The sequence below is a fragment of the Carettochelys insculpta genome, chromosome 1 (genome assembly GCF_033958435.1).
Source record: "Carettochelys insculpta isolate YL-2023 chromosome 1, ASM3395843v1, whole genome shotgun sequence".
Classification (NCBI taxonomy): Eukaryota; Metazoa; Chordata; order Testudines; family Carettochelyidae; genus Carettochelys; species Carettochelys insculpta.
Window position 1 is genome coordinate 174,199,603 of NC_134137.1, and position 12,418 is coordinate 174,212,020.

Consider the following 12,418-nt stretch of genomic DNA (forward strand, 5'->3'; position numbering starts at 1 on the left):
TCCTGACCTACAGCACCCTATTCCCTTCAGAGCATGCATCTTCTCCCCCTGACCTCCATCCTGCCCACAAATTCCCTGTCCCCCTCTCACCCCCAAATTCCCTCCCAGAGCCTGTAAGCAGGACCCCACCTCCTGTCTCAAGCCAGAATCAGCAGCCAGACCCCATCCCAGAGCCTGCACCCCAACACCCTCCAACACTCGCATTCCCTCCCAGGCCCTGCACCCCTCACCCCTCCTGCACTACAAACTCCCAGAACTGGCCCTGCTCCTGTCCTCCAGTCTCCTGCTTCAGCCCAGAGCCTGCACTCAGCACCCAAACTCTCTTCCATTGCCCACCCCTACCCGAACTCCCACTCAGAGCCTTAGGCAGATGGTAGGGGTGTGGAGGGTGGAGACATTGAGTGGGGGAGGAAGGTGGGCGCTAGGCATTCTGGGCACCACCAAAATTTCTGACACCTCTGTAAGAAGACCTGAGTTGGCTGCAGATTGACACCAGCAGAAGAAGGTTTCCAAACACCTTCGAACCCTTCTTGGAAACACCAAGCCGATGCATGAAGTGGCTGGAGCAAGCTCCCAGGCCAGCTTCCACTCACAAAAATCCACCGAATATACCATCCTCACAAAGAGAACATACCAGGAATTACACTGATAAGAACAGAGAATACACCTGATCTTAGGGCTTGTCTATACTTACCAGAAGATCAGCTCGCTGGTAGCTGATCTTCCAGAGTTCGATCTTGTGCATCGGGTGAAGATGCGGCAAAATTGACATCTGTGGGCATGGAGTAAGGGACGTTGATGTGAGACTAGAGAGGTTCGGACTTCACTAGGGAAGTAAGTAGATTGTCATACGTCGATTCTCGCTATGCAAATGCCGTAGCTAGAATTGCATATCAGAAATCAACTTATTTCCCGAGCATAGGCTTACCCTTAGCCACAAAGGCTGAGAGCAACTAGCTGAGAGAGATATGTTACTAGTCAGTTGTAGGAATGAACTGAGGATTCTTGGTAAAGGGAGAGATGATAATTTCTGGAATTATCCAGCTCTGGAGAGCTGAAGCTCCTGCCATGAGGAGAGACTCACAAGAACACTGATAAGGGATGGGAATAAAGTTTAGCAGGCTGGCTTCAGAGGAACCTGAAAGCCAGAAGTACCCTTTGTTTGTCTGGGACTTCTTGATTTGTTTTGTTTGTTTGAAGCTATGTATTTAGGAAATTAACATTTTTACAAATTCTTATTATGCAACTATCAGAAACAAAACATTTATAGCAACAGTTAAATTTTGTTTGTTTATTTTATTATATAGGAGCATCACCATCAGATCTCTCTATTTAACAAGGTGTTAGCATATTACAGAGTGAACATCATTACAACACCTTTGTTATTTCTAGGTATTTTATGAAGTTGTATGAAATAGCTATATAAATATAAGAGACGGGCATGCCTATCAAATGTTACTATTCCAAAACACTGGACGAGTGCACTAGTTTCTTTGGTGGTGAATACACTTTGAGCAGCAAATAAAGATAACCAAATATTTGAGTTTCTGTGTGTTCTCTATCTATTATGCAAGCTGTATAATTGGTGTTTGTATTTTTCATAAGAACACCTTTTTGAAAAAAAACCAAACTATTCCTCAGTGGTTGGGCTATCATTTTTTCTCAATTGCTGAGCTGCTTCTAGCAGATAAGGGATTAATTCTTTGGTTTTTTTTGAATAGTAACAGAGAAAAAGCTGCGCTAGTCTATATGCTATCAAAACAAAATAGCAGTCCAGAAGCACTTTAAAGACTAACAGAATAATTTATTAGGTGATGAGCTTTCGTGGGACAGACCATAGCCATACCAGAACAGACTCGATATTTAAGGCACAGAGAACTAAAAATTGTAATCAATGTTGACAAATCAGAACAATGTTATCAAGGTTGGCACAGAGAACCAAAAATAGTAATCAAGGTTGACAAATCAGAAAAATATTATCAAGCTGAGCAAATCAGAGAGTAGAGTGTCAGAAGTAGGGGGGAGTCAAGAATTAGATTAAGCCAGGTATGCAAAAGAGCCCCTATAATGATCCAAAATGGTCATTATAGGGGCTCTTCTGCATACTTGGCTTACTCTAATTCTTGACTCCCCCCCCACCCCTTCTGCCACTCTACTCTCTGATTTACTCACCTTGATAACATTTTTCTGATTTGTCAACCTTGATTACTATTTTTAGTTCTCTGTGCCTTAAATATCGAGTCTGTTCTGGTATGGCTATGATCTGAAGAAGTGGGTCTGTCCCACGAAAGCTAATTACCTAATAAATTATTCTTTTAGTCTTTAAAGTGCTACTGAACTGCTTTTTTGTTTTTATTTTCTTTTGGTGTGACCATTTTCACTAGGAAGCTCTAGGAGGATTACCAAAGGATCATTTGGAAGTAAATATGTAAGAATTTGTGATATTTGGTTACAGATTTCCCAATAGTCTCTAATGTTCCCCCACGCATACATAAAATCTCCTCTTTCACCAGCTTTCCAGCATGTATCCCCATTCAATCTCTCTATATTTTAAAACTAGATAGTTGTGAAGAGCCGTTGAAACAGTATCCTAAAGAAATTTTAGGTTGTCAGTTCTCTTATCCAGATCAAAACCAATTATCTTGAGAAAACATCTATCCACATCTCCTTCCAAACATGTACACTCATCCGTTATTTAATGGGTACTTTACTTATGAGTACTCACTAAAATGAGGAACATATATACCTACTTTTATCCACTATATGAGTGAGCTTCCCCCGCTTATATGAGTAGGGTCCCTGTCCAGGGTGCGGGGAGACCTGCAGCTGGAGCTTTCTCCCTCCCTCCCCTCAAACTTGCAGCTGTCTGACAGCCCTTTGGCTGGGGGAAGAGAGGGAGAAGGCTCTTAGCCTGGTTCCCTGCCCTGCAATCGCAGGAATGTGAAAGTGACCAGCCATGAGCTGATCAGTTTCCTAGCCCTGCAAGCCCTGGGGAGACTGGAACAAGCCTGCCCCTGGTTCTGAGCTCCTGCCTGTCTTGGAGCCAGGAAACTGACCAGCCCTGGTGGTTCTTGGCTCCATTCCCCTTATAGGAAAATTTGAGTTATGCAGGGGTTGCGGGAACAACCCCAGGTACCTTCAGGGTTTACCGTATTAGACCCCCCCATCTGCCCTGCAGACCTCACCCTCAGCCAGGTTTTAACTGTCCCCCACAGTCCCAAACTGCCTCCAGCCTTAAACCCGCCCAGCAGCCCCAAACCATCCCCACCATTAGACTCTCCCTACAGCCCGTAACTTTCCCCAGTCTTAGACCCCTGTTGCATCCCTCAACAGCCCCACCCTTAGACACTCCTCCTCCTCCTGCAGCCTCTTCGCTGGGGCTGCTAGGCTGGGTGGCGTCCCCAGCCCACCTGCTCCCAGCAATTAACTCAAGTGTTAAGGTTTCAGCACCTAGGCATAAGGTAATTGCTATCTCTAGTGATACAGATAGCTGCCATCTTCAGCATGTATTACTATTGATAGATATTTGCCTGAGGCAGCAGTATTAAGAAACTGCAAATGGCTTCTTTAACAGCCACACACAACTGGGAACTACCCAGCTGGTGACCTTTAACAAATCTAGTGGGAGCCATGTTTGGGTCCCAACCCATAGGCTGGAAATCCCTTCTCTGCATACATACACTACATCCTATTTCTGGTGCCAACCTATTCAAATACATCAGAAAAGTACCTAAGCTCAATCAGTTTATGTCAAGTTACAAGCCCTTGGAACAACTTGGAGACTTTTACATGTATTTTAATGAGAATTTAGTGTCACTCTTATGAGTTTTCGCCTATGAGCAGAAATTTGGGAGCCAATTGTGCTTGTATAGTGAGGGATGAGTGTAATATGTTGACACTTTTTTGTTAGTAAAGCTGTCTGCAAGCTTGATTGTAAATTATAAATTTCCTAACTGATCAGATGACATAGCTTCTATAAAAATTGGCTTTTTCTATATAATAGTTATTCTAGAAAGTTAAGAAACATAGGCTATGTCTACACTGTCCCTCCCTTTTGGAAGGGCCATGTAAATGCAGCAGACTGAAAATTCTAATGAGGTAGAGATATGAATATTTAGTGCCTCATTTGCATAATGGCAGCCACTCGCCACATCGAAAGTGCTGCTTTTGAAATGCAAACTATCTGTATAGACAGGGTTCCTTTGGAAGGAAGCCCTGCTTTTGAAAGCACCCTTCTTCCTAAAACAAAGTGGGAAGAAGGGTGCTTTCAAAAACAGTGCTTCCTTTCAAAGGAACCCCATTCACACAGCTGGTTTGCATTTTGAAAGCAGCACTTTTGACAAGTTGAGTGGCTGCCATTATGCAAATAAGTGCTGAATGTTCATATCAGCACCTCATTAGCATTTTTGATCTGCTGCATTTACATGCCGCTTCTGAAAGAGAAGGGCAGTGTAGATGCAGCCATAATTCCTGACTCACAAGTACTGGTCCTAGAGGAAAGTGGGCTGAAGTTAGTTTTGATCTCTAAATATGTTAGAAAAACTTATTTACCGAAGAGCTGTCCCACTGTGTGTATTCTATAGCTCTCTGGAGCGAGGTGATGTGGCCTTTCCCCCAACCCCAGAAGCAGAGGAGTCCTCCCTGTGAAGCCTTAGTGGACAGAACCAGAACACCCTTGCTTCACCCCCCAGAGACTGACATGCAAGGCGGGGAATGCCAGAGGCGGAACACAGAGCTCATTAAAAGGGTGGCCTCTGAGCAGATTGGGCAGCCCAGGCCTGGCTCCTGAGAGCAGGACCTGAATAGCTCATGCTGGACCCACAGACTGGCCAGACTTGTTGGTCAGCTGCCCTGATCTGACCCCAGAGGAGTGTCCAGGCCTGCAGCTACCTGGAGGGCCCAGATCTACCTGAGCTCCCTGACCTACCATTGGGCCACTACTTGGAAGTCCCAGAACTGCCCAGGTCTCCAGACCTGTGCCCTGCCTGCTGCCTGGAGTACGTGGACCTGCCCAGCCTCCCTAATGACCCTGAGTGGACCCCGAAGCCAACAAGATAAAGGTAGGAAGTAGCCCAGGAGCAGCCCCACCTGAACTGATGTCAGTGTGTTGCGGCCTGGATCCCCACTGACTGGCATTTAGTGACAGCTATTAGGGTCCCAGGCTGGGGTACAGTGGAATGGGTAGTCCTGTGCCCTGACCCTTGTAATGAGGTGGCAGCCTTTCCCCTCTCCAGACCTACCCAGAGCTGTTGGTCTGCTCATCCCTGTTATAAGGATCTGAGCCCTGCAATAACTGGGGCCATGCCCTGAGCCAGGGCAAGCTCATTACTTACTGTTTTTGTTGCGCAGTCAACTGACTGCAGCGAGTTGTTGTGGGTTTCCCTCACCACGGAAAGGGTGAACCCTAAGACACACCTTTACACTCTTTCAATCTTTGAGTCTCTGTAAGTTTTGGATTATTTGAACTGGGTGCCCTTGTTGAGAGAAAAGAATGGATTTTTCTCTCTAGTTTTATTCCAGACCCATAGGCTGTAGAATGTGTCTGCATTTCTGAAAGGTCTGTCATATGTATGTGTGACTTTTTTCCAAGGTACCCTACCCAATTGTTTACATTGCTGCAATTTTTTTCTTTTTCAGTAACGACCAATGTTTTTGGCCAATTTAAAGCATCTCCAATCTGTTGCTGTGTTGAGGTGAGCTGGCCTGCCAATAACAAAACATTTGGAACAGCTATTCCACCGTGATTAACAGATCTGTAAACAGTATCTGGTTTCACTCTTGGGTCTTTTCTTATTGGGACTTGTGGTTCTGGTACTTTTATAGAGCTCTTGGAATAATTGAATGAAGCATCAGGAGGGCGTGAGATGGAATTATTGGCTTTTTGATAAAGGAAAATGAAGCAGAGTACAGTAGGGTCCCCACATTCATAAACTTAAGGTTTGTGAATTCAATTGTTCATGAGTGGCTGCTTCCTTGGGGCAGGGAGTGCCAGCAGCTGCCACTTCACGGTGCTCCGGGGCGGGGAGCACCAGCAGCTGCTGTGGCTTCCCTGGGGCTCCAGGCAGGGAGTGCTGGTAGCTGCCGCTGGTTCCCCAAAGCTCCAGGGCCGGAGTGCCAGCAGCCACTGCTTCCCTGGGGCTTGGCAGCCAGAGCACAGGCAGCTGCCGCTTCCCCAGAGTGCCAGCAGCCACCTCTCCCCCGGGGCTCCTAGCCCACCCCCCATTTGCAAAAATCAACATTTGCAAGGTTCTGAGCACCGAACCCCCACGAATGTTGCGACCCTACTGTACTTGCAGCAACACGATGATTCAGCAGGGGGCACTACAGGAAAGGCCTGGCCTTTGATATCATGTTGTTTATATGAATTCACTTTACCAATTGATGCCAGATGCTCTGTATGACTGCCAAGTAACTGTGATAAACACTCACAGAGTGATGTTCCGTCCCTCTTTAGTGCCTAGTCCATGTAGAAGATAATGGCCTCCTACCACTGTCAGTGGTAAAGGTCTTCTGTGAGCCTAAATATACTAATCCTGCTGATGAACCTTGTGGGAGTCAATATGGTTCCAAGAGGTAGTGTCTTCAGTCTTATATAAGAAAACAGGAAATTGCTTTAAAAGAACATTAAGGCTACAAAGTCAAGCACTGGAAAGTCACTATTCAGGTTGCCACAATGCAACCTAAATTCAGCATCCTTGTCCGTATATATATGATGGGTGTTAATAATATGTGGGTCTATACATTGACTGTGGAGCATAGTGTAAAAAATACCCATATACTGAATAAGGCAGGGCTTATGTGTCTGTGGTAAAATGGTACCGATACACAAGGGAACCAAATTATATTTGTACAGGATATCTTGATTCTGCTACTTCCTAACACTGAAGTTTGTTTAGAAAGTGAAAATCTTGTAATTTAACCACAGTTATAGCCTGGCTGTAAATGGTAAATCTCCGCACATGTATGTACATGCACACACATAGGATTTACAGTTGAATTGAGCTGGTAAAACTTGTTTTCTCCATTTCACTCCCTACAGTAGAATATACCACTGGAATACTGAGTATATGATAGAAATATTGTGCTAATGTATTATTCTCATTGCAAGCAAGCCTCTCACAAAGACTTCTCTGTCTTATCTATCTTAACAGGACTTAGGCTTTTGGATGCTTATAGGCATATTTATCATTGCTTTTTCCTTCACAAATCCTTCCCCAGGGAATGTCTGTACTGATGACATATTAATACATCTACAGCCTGCCACAAAAATCCTTGCCTGTGCACTGGTCTCCATGACAAAGGTCTGGCCGCAACTCTATTTGAATATGAATTTCAGGATATAGTAAACGTAATCCTATTAGTTTGTCCAGAAAACAAAGAATAAGAAACAAAACTCACTGCAATGCAGTAGGTAATCCCCTTCAGTGGGCTTGCTGAAAACACAAATCTACAGGAAAAAAAAAAAGAGCTTGTTGAAGGATCGCAGGCCCTAGGAAAGCACGCATTTTCTGGTCACATAAAATGATCAGGCAACGCTGGTGCCTCAGTTCAGCAAAGCCCATTACCATGTGCTTAACTTTAATCTTGTTAGTTATCCTAACCCTCTTCTGCAAAGCAGGTAAACATGTACTTTAAATTAAATCTTTGCTGCATCAAGGCCTTAACAAACCAGAATTAGATGCTACTGTGAGTAGTTTACAACAACAGTTGGGTCTGTAAGAAATGGTGGCAGGAGTGCCTCATGCTCAGTGACCCTTGCTGTGATTTCCAGTGTGCGAGAAGTTGCTGTAGGGATTCTCTTTTTGGGAACACTGACAAGGGCAGCACTCTGGATCTCTAAAGGGTTAGCAGAAGATAACCAGAAATGTCACGCTCTCCTCCCTCCCACCTACACAAATATTAGAATTATTGCTGTGAAGAAAATCCCATGCCTCTTGCACTTGGAGTGTTTAGGGCCAATCCTTCTTAGCCCATTCCCTCTAAAAAGCATTAGTAAAATATCTCATCTTCACTAAGGGATAATGCAAAAATTATTCATCCATTAATATTAATTTTCCTTGCAACAAATACAATACATTAAGTGTCGAATGAATTTTAAAAACCGCTGGAAGGGCAAAAAGGACATGCCTGGCTGCTTTGAAGGCAAGAACGTCCTTACTTCATACTTTAGGACAATCTTTCAAGAGCAGTTTCACTATGTGAAACTAATGCCGCCAAGGTCAGTGAGAACATGGATGAGCTGCTGAGGAAATGTAGCTCATGCAGGCTTTTTAAGTGCCTCCAAGAGAGCTTTGAACTTCACTATTTTTTTTCCTGAAAGTAGAACATAGGGGCTACATCTACACTACAGAGATTTTTCGAAATAAGCTCTTCAGAAAGATCTCTTCTGAAAGAACTTACTTCAAAAGAGTGCGTCCACACACAAAAAAAGCAGATATAAAGAGCAATCTGCTCTGTTGAAAGGGAGCATCCACATAGTCACTGCTGTTTTGGAAGAATAGGCCAGGGATCGAAAAATCAGGCATCAAGAGGACTGCTCTTTCGAAAAAAAGGGCCTGTGGAGCATCTACACACATTTTCTTTCGAAAGAAGCTTTCTGATGACCCATGTGGAGTGTCAATATAGTTCCCCATAAACATTGAAAAAAGTAAGTTTTAAATAAACAATGTTACACCCAAAAGCGGATTAAAGAACGTTAAGCGTGCAGACTCAAGAATTCAGAAGTTAGAAATGTCATTCATAAGCAACCGTGCAACCTTGATTCAGCTCCCTTGTTTGTGTGCATTAAGATATTGTTCTGAATTATATGATTACTTCCTATTTTTTCCACAGGACACCTGCCTCATTCTGTGCAGAGGAAGGATTGTGCTGTAGGAACATATTAGGCTTGTGTAATGAAATAGTCTAGTATCTTCTGGACCCCTGCCTCACGTGTAGAAGTTAGAAGGTATATAATGAATGAGGCAGGAGGCCAACAGGAGTATAAAATGCTATAAAACTTAAAGTACTCAGAAAAATCAGGCTCAGGGCTTCTCAAATGCAACACTCAAAATTAGTTTACATTTTTGACATTATTGGCTTCGATCTTTTGTGCCTCAATGAAAACACCTGAGCATGAAATGGGAATAATAATGCCACTTTATTAGAGTATTGTGAAGATAAATTTATTCCTGTTGACAAAGAACTGAGATATAACAAGAGCACCACAGAAAAGCCCACAAGGAAGCAAATAACTCCATACTGAGTTCAGGGTTTGGCTAGCGTATGGTAGGTAATACGTGGGACCACAAACTGAATGCTGAGAATTAAAAGACATTGAATAGCTGCCCACTCAGTGACCATTGGGCATTTTGTGCAAAGAAGAATGAAAGGAGTCCTGTGGAAAAATAACTTGCAATTCCAGATGTATCGGCACATGCAAAGAGGCCGACATAAGCTTGCATGGAAAACCAGCAAGTGCTCCAGTGTATGAATTCATTCACCACTGAAGTGGTGCAACCATATCTCCAGTGAAACATGGCGGTTCCTTAACAGTGCCCAGCAACACTACAAAAAGTTCAGGACAGAAAGCCAAGAATTCTTTATTCACTTAAAACAGCAGGAGGAATTTATGGAGGCATGTTGCCATTGGAACCCTGGATGTTTGTACAATGCCTTACAGTGCAGGTCAGTTATTATAAAACCTGCTATTTTCCCAGTTCTGTGGGAATTGTTCAACTAATGCTGTGCTAATACACAAAGTGCATAAATAACATCATTGTAGATCTTCCTAGGATATCTAATCAGTTTGCCTTTTCTCTCTTATACTTCATTCTCACCTGGACCTCTCCTATTCTTCTTCTTAGCACTAATGCCCCTCCCTCTGTGCATTCCTTAATTAATTTGAAATGCTCCATGGCAGGAAATGGAATCAACATTTTTCATAAATGTAGTTTAAAATTGTTTCTCAAAACCTCTTTCCATGCTACAAACAAGAACAGAGAGAACTCTTCATACTGCATTTATTTGTGGTCTTTATCATGAACCCCATCCTACTCTCATTCTTCCCACATAACTCTTGCTGGCTCCGCCCATTAACCCAATACTTCCATTTTATCTATGCCTTAAATCTACCTTTGACCCAGTCCCACTGCAGTTGAGTTATTTGGCTGCTTCTGTCTCCCAGAGCACCTCCTGTACATTGGTACTGACTACTGTTTTAGAGAGGGACCGTGCTCATTTTACTTCTCTGTAACTTTGGCTCTCGATGGTCATTGCTGCTTTTTGAAGTTTGTGCAGATACACCCCATTTGTATCTCTTGGATTCTGGGAGCCATGAGAGGTCTCACACAGAGAGGTCTCAAACATAACTTATCATAGTCCTAAGAATGCACTCAATGAGGCAGGGGTCCAGTAGAAAAGGTAATATATGATCATGTGGTTAGTAACTGACTCATGGCACATAGCACACACATGCCAAAGGGGCACATGGCATTTGCTCTTGAGACCATTTTACCTTGTTTAACTTTTCCATGGTAGACATCCACAAAAGAAGGCTTGTTTTGAGTAAATCCAAAAGTTTCTCCTCTGTACTCTTTCTTTGTGACTCATCAGCTTCTTTTGCTCATTTTGTTTTCCTTCACCTCCTCGGTACCTAGGCTTTTGCCATTCATTTTTTTCCATTTTCATCTGGCTCGTCTGGATGATTATTCAAGGAGTCATGAGAGGATGTTCCTTTTTCCTTTCTCTGTGAATGTTCCTCAGGCTTTGTTCTTGGGCTCTATTTTATTTTCATATTTGCCCTTTTGGGTTTGAGTATGTTTTAACTCTTTTGCTCCTGGCCTATAATATTTGTGTGCTGATGACACCCAGGGGTGTATCTCCTTTGTTATCATAAATAATTCTGTTTGTACCTTCATTAGTTCCTTTTCTGTATGAAAGTCAACTATTTTAAAGTACTGTAAAATTCCTTTAATCGGGCACGTCCAAGACCGGACAGGTGCTGGACTACCAAATTTTCCGAAGTATTGGATGTCACCACCCCCATGTGTTCCCAGCTTCTTCACCACCCTTGTGCTCCTCCCGCTTCTTAGGGTGACCAACCGTCCCATATTGGGCAGGACGGTCCCGTATTTGGGACGCCAAATACTTATTTGGGCTTTCCTACTTATTTTTAAAAAGGGACGAATTGTCCCATATTTAGGCCTTTGGGGGCTGGGGGGTGAGGGCGGGAGCGCACACAGCTGCTGCTTCCCCGGGCCTCGGGGCCAGGGGCGCCTGTGGCTACCGGTTTCCTAGGACTCCAGGTGGGGAGTGCCTGCGGCTGCCACTTTCCTGGGGCGCTGGGGCTGGAAGCGCCTGTGGCTGCTGCTTCCCTGGGCTCCAGGCTGGGATCGCATGTGGCTGCCGCTTTCCCAGGGCTTGTGGGGTGGGGAGCGCCCATTGCTGCTGCTTCCCCGGGACGTGGGTCTGGAAGCACTTGTGGCTGCCACTTTCCTGGGGCTCGGGACACCCACTGCTGCCACCTCCAGACCCTCTGCTGCTCTAACCCACTTTAGGCTTAACCCCTCTGCCCCTCCCACAGCCCCCACCCACCACCATTGCCCCTGATTTATGTGAATTTGAGGCACGTGTATCTCGGGGGACTTCTGTGTGCTGAACCATCAAATTTTGCCAGATCATCTCCATAAATGGGACTATTTTTGCAAGATGCTGGGCCATCATGATTTCCGCACCATCAGAGGCTGGATTAAAGGAATATTACTGTAATAATTACAAAAGCTGCAATCCTTTTTTTCCTTTTCAGTTCTCTTGAGAGTGGTACCTGAAATTATTTTCCATCAAAACTCTTTCCTTCAGTTCTACCAGTTGCCATCTTTCATGCATTTCTTTTGTGTTTCAACACTTACAGCATTGTCCATACCCATATCTTTTCCCCATTTCTCTAGTAGCTCTCTTCAGTCTGTTCAAACCATGCAGTACGACTATGATCTGTTACTTATGCCTTCCAGCTGTTCTGTCCCCAGAGCCCCCGTCTTCCTTTCATTCTATCCTCACCTTATCTGTATTCCCACTGCTGAAACAACTTTTCCTTCTTCTTCAGTCCCTAGCCACCTGCCTGTTTTCTTTACTCAGATTCTTAGTTTTATTGCAATTTCTTCATCCCTTGCTGTTTCTAACATTAAAATTTCTCCTCTGGCTCCTTCTCTTTACAGATATTTCCTATCCCCTTTCACTTTTCATTTCTTTCTTCAGTCTGAGTTTCATCTCAAAGGTTTTCTATGTTCTACAACCTAAACCTACCACACTGTAGTCGTGTCTACACGTGCATGCTATTTCGAAGTAGTGGTGCCAACTTCAAAATAGCGCCCGTCACGGCTACATGTGTTGGGCGCTATTTCGAAGTTGAAATCAATGTTAGGCGGCGAGACGTCGAAGT

General features: G+C 44.1%; 1 non-coding gene across 1 annotated transcript; it reads right to left on the bottom strand.

The window, feature by feature from the left end:
• Positions 1-514: 514 nt before the first annotated feature.
• On the bottom strand, positions 515-704 carry LOC142007699 (U2 spliceosomal RNA). The gene has a single exon (XR_012643978.1). It is a non-coding gene; the product is annotated as a U2 spliceosomal RNA (small nuclear RNA).
• Positions 705-12,418: the final 11,714 nt, after the last annotated feature.